Raw genomic sequence first — 4,567 nt, 5'->3', positions numbered from 1 at the left:
TTTTTTTTTTTTTTTTTTTTTTTTTTTATTTTCTTATATTTCGCAACGTTTTAACACACGACACACGGAGTGGCAAACATGTACGCTGACGGCACGTGCGCGCCTGCTACGATCCTTTTTTGTACAAAGCTGGATCACTTGTATCAAATAGTCGATCTGCCGTTTATTTTTCCGCACGTTCTCCTTTTGTACCACGTGTAACCCCGTTGTTGTTGCATCATCCTCATACGTCACATCATACAAACATACATTTATACATGCATACGTACATACATACATACATACATACATACATACGTACTAACATCGTACATACATACATTCATAGCTACACATCATAGAGGGCCAAAATCGTCCGTTCGATTAATCGACGCCATCATAGTAGATTTTACCTAACCAAACAATCCATCCAACAAGCAACATCGAACGATGATATACAGTTTCGAATCGATCCTTTGTAAAAATCGTCTGCACAATCTCGAGACTCCGTGTGTAAGAGCGGAGTTCACGCATAGACCCACGTATACACACGTACACGCGTATAATACATATACAGACACGAAAATGATCTCAAGTTTTTAAGCTAATTAATTAAACGGTAACTATCAACGTTTAATCTTTTCCTTTTCTCTTCTTTCTCTCTCTTTCTCTCTCTATCTGTCAATCTTTTCTCTCTTCCTCTCATTCTAACACTCCTCTCTCTTTTTCTCATACACGTACATATTGTCTGTACTTCTTTCTCGTCCTCTTTTCTCTTTTGTTCGCCTATTGTACATTGTGCTTGTTAATCATCGTATTTATTTCGTAATTCACTTGCACGTGCTTGCACCCGTAGCTCTATCTTTTTAACCGTACCGTCACGACTAGAAAGAATCGAGTAAGAACGAACCAACGGAGAGGCACATGCGCGCGCTCGTGCACGCACATACGCAGCACGCGATTCGAATTGCTGTAATATTATATCCAATATCAATTCTCGGGTCGGTTCAGTACAAACACACGCATATACACATCACACACGAGTGCTCGTGAGATAACTTTTAATTAGAATATCGAACTGTGAGCGAGAAGGAAACGCGTCAGTCGTCGTGGTGCCGTCTTCTTCGTCAGCTACGTTCTTCCGACTGTTTCTTTTCTATTCATTCTCCAAGCCCTTTAGAGTCTATAATCGCGGTCCCCGTTCCACGATCAAATCCACGGATACCGGGGATCCTGATATATCGAGCCCTTCGAGAGGTGACTCTCCCGAACGGGCAAGACACGCGCGCACAGAAATGTAGAAGTTTCGCGGTAAATCACAGCGGCCAGCCGGCGAGGTTCGACGTTAAAGCAACAAGTGCCAGTGTTCGAAGGCGAGTCAGATAGCCAAACAAAAAAAGAAAGAAAAGAAAACGAATACGAGAATCCGTGTTTAATCGTACGCGTCGTTCGAACCGATCCCTGTTTTTCCGTATATAGACCAGCTACGACTGGCGTAGCTACCTCGAAACGTCCATCGCCACTTCCGGCTAGACCCGCTGCTTTTCCTTCGATCATGTTGTTTCAACTTGTCCGTCGATTGTTCGTGGCTCGATCGATGGATCGATACGAAAATCAAAAGAACGACGCAAAGTCGTGTTATCGTACGAGCGGGAGTAGAGAAGAGTTGAGGTTAGGATGGAGACGGAGATCTTTCCAATTGTAAAGATTCAGAGAAATAGCGAAGTCGAGTGCGTTTATTTTACTCGATGATACGAATGACGAATAATAATCATGATCGTGTTAATTCGTTTATAATTGGTTCGCGAGTAAACGGTCAACCGATCGATCGGTCTTTATATTGCCTTTCGAAGTTTCGACGCAAGACCACGCTAGCCGGGAAGACGAAGCACCGGAGACCGAAAGCACGATCCTCGCGATTCGCGATTCGCGTGCGCGTAGGGTGGAGTCGAGAAGAGGATCGAAGGAGAGGGGGAACTCGTGGTTGTTCGAGGTCGATGGATCGTAACGATGATCGACAGAGAGGCGCTATTATAGGAGTAAGGGAGGTGAAAAGACGCGTCCAACCCTCGCCCATCGGAGTATTATAAGAATCATTAATATATTATCATTCATTATTATCATAATGTAGTAGTAATAATAATTAATAGCGGCAAACAGTAATAATTAGTAATATAATCTAATTTAATCGATTATTTATTAAGTTTTGACAAAACGCGTTGTTCTATTGTATTTTTATTATACTTTTTAGCTGTTCTATCTTCCCTTCTTTTTTTCTTCTTGTCTGTTCCTCTCTATTCTTTTCTAGTTTCTTTCCTCGTCTTTTTCTCTTTCTTTTTTTTTTTTTTTAACTTTCTCTTCCGTGACACTGAACGATCGAGTTTGAGAGTGCTCACCGATCTTTTTCTCTTCTGTTTCTCTTCTTTTTGTACTTCTTTTCTCGCTTGTATTCTCTCTGTCTTTTTGTGAAAAAAAAAAAAGGAAAAAGAAGATTGTTTCGCATGAGCGCGAACGACCGCGTCGATAACAAGCTCGCGTCTCTATTAAACGCTAGTCGACCCTTCTGTTTCTTTCCTTTTCTTTTCTCTCCTTAATCGATCGTTTCTCTTTTTTTTATTTTCGGTATCGTCCTTCGTTTTACCCTTACGACGAACATTATTCGCCAAGAGCGTGATCGTTCCTCCGTTTTAACGCGCGACTCCGGAATATCCCTAGGTTCTAAAGCGAAGATATCGAATAGGAGAATTAAAAGAAAAAAAAAAAAAATGGGAGAAGAAAAGATAAAGTATCGACGAGTGATCGTCGGTGATGGCTATTTTTCGATTAGACAAGGTACCATTTTTTCGATTAGGTTCCCCGAGGCTAAGTGTCGATCTCAACCAGTCAATTAAACGTCATAGGCAAAAGGGAAACAAAGAAAAAGGACAGAAAAAGAAAGAGAGAGAAAATGAAAGAAATAAAAATTCGCTACTGAAGTCGCAGATACGCGTTTCTATTTTTTTAACCACTTTGAAGGATCGTTCTATGAGAAAACACAAGCCAGGTTCGTCATCCATTTCTTTCTTCTTGCAAGCAAACGTTTCGATCGCCAACACTCTTCTTGTTTCTTGCGAACGATTTGCCAGCGATGAACATGTCTGCACGCGCGTGAACATTCCTCGTCGACGACTTCCGGTTCATCCGCGTTTCATCCACCTCGAGGACTGTTCGCGCCCGATTTCATCGTTGAGATGGTTCTCCGATGCTTTCGAGCGCTTGTGCGACGATTCGATTAAATTCGACGATCTCTCGTAGAAATATATCGGAAACTGTCGGAAATTGCAACGAGACCGGAAGTGATACCGCGCGAGATGAAATCAGGAAAATAATTAGACAAGAAAAAGATGTCTGACGAGTTTAAGAATCGAAACTTTTATGGGAGAACTTTTTCGAGTGGTTTTTATCGAGATTTATTACCAATCTGATCATGATCTATCGATTTTATATGAATCTATTTTTATTATTGACCGACAATAATGCAAATCTATTGTTGACAATTATCCGTACTCTTTTTAATCTGGTGAATTAGATATGGTAAAATTAGAGGAATTTTAAAGATAATGAAATTAAGAATCATTGTTCTTCGAATCGTTTTTACTTCGATCTTTTATATTCGATTTTTACCGTCGATCTTACTTCCGTTTTAATTTTAGAAACGCCGAAAGTGCGATCGATCTTTTATCAAATTATCAACGTTCGTCAGCCACGGAGTAACCGTCGTTCGACACGCTCCTGTTCCTTTCACATTCGCACACGTTTCTTTCCTCGATCGCGATCCATGGATCCGCCTGGAACGGTCCGCGCAAGACACGCAGGCAAGGTACTTCTCTCGTCAACTTCCGAATGATGCTCAGTTGCGTGCGTGCACAAGACGTGCGGAATGCTCGAAAGGGAAAAAAGAAAATGGGAAAAAGGAAAGAAAAATGGAAAGGGAGAACAGGTTTCGTTGCGGGATTTTTGCGAAATAAATTAAAGGGGGAAAAAGAAAAAGAAAAGAATGGAATACATGGATGAAAATCGCACCACGAACCGGTCGAACTTCCACTTGCAAATCGGTAAACGAAAGTACGAAACAGAGAATGAGAATGGAGAAGGAGAAATCGGCTGGTTGTCGTTTGCTGTTCTTTTTGTATAGAGTATGAAATTGTATCGTCACGATGCCAAAATAGTATTAATGCGATAATAAATAAGGCGTAACGAGAGGGATCGCTAGCCGTTTTACTCTATGATTGTCGTGTGTGGCCAGAGCCGGATGAATATGAACGAGACGCACGCGATAGAGTTTATTGCCAATTTTTGTAACTTTTTTGCTTTCGGAAGGTGGACGGAAGAGAGAGGAAAGGAATCGAGGATTAGGACTTTAGTGTCGATCAGGGCAAGTTTTGATGACGCGATGCACGAACGAGGCGGGAGAAGAGAAGAAGAAGAAAGATAGAAAGAAAGAAAGAGGTTGAAAACTGTATTTTTTCTTCCAATACCAAAAAGATGCCATTTTGTTTTGTACGAAAAAACCTATGAAAAAACTAACAAAAAAAAGGAAGGAGGAGGA

Source organism: Eufriesea mexicana, unplaced genomic scaffold, assembly GCF_001483705.2.
Source record: "Eufriesea mexicana isolate 0111107269 unplaced genomic scaffold, ASM148370v2 scaffold3953, whole genome shotgun sequence".
NCBI lineage: Eukaryota > Metazoa > Arthropoda > Insecta > Hymenoptera > Apidae > Eufriesea > Eufriesea mexicana.
Note: the sequence above shows the minus strand (reverse complement) of the source record.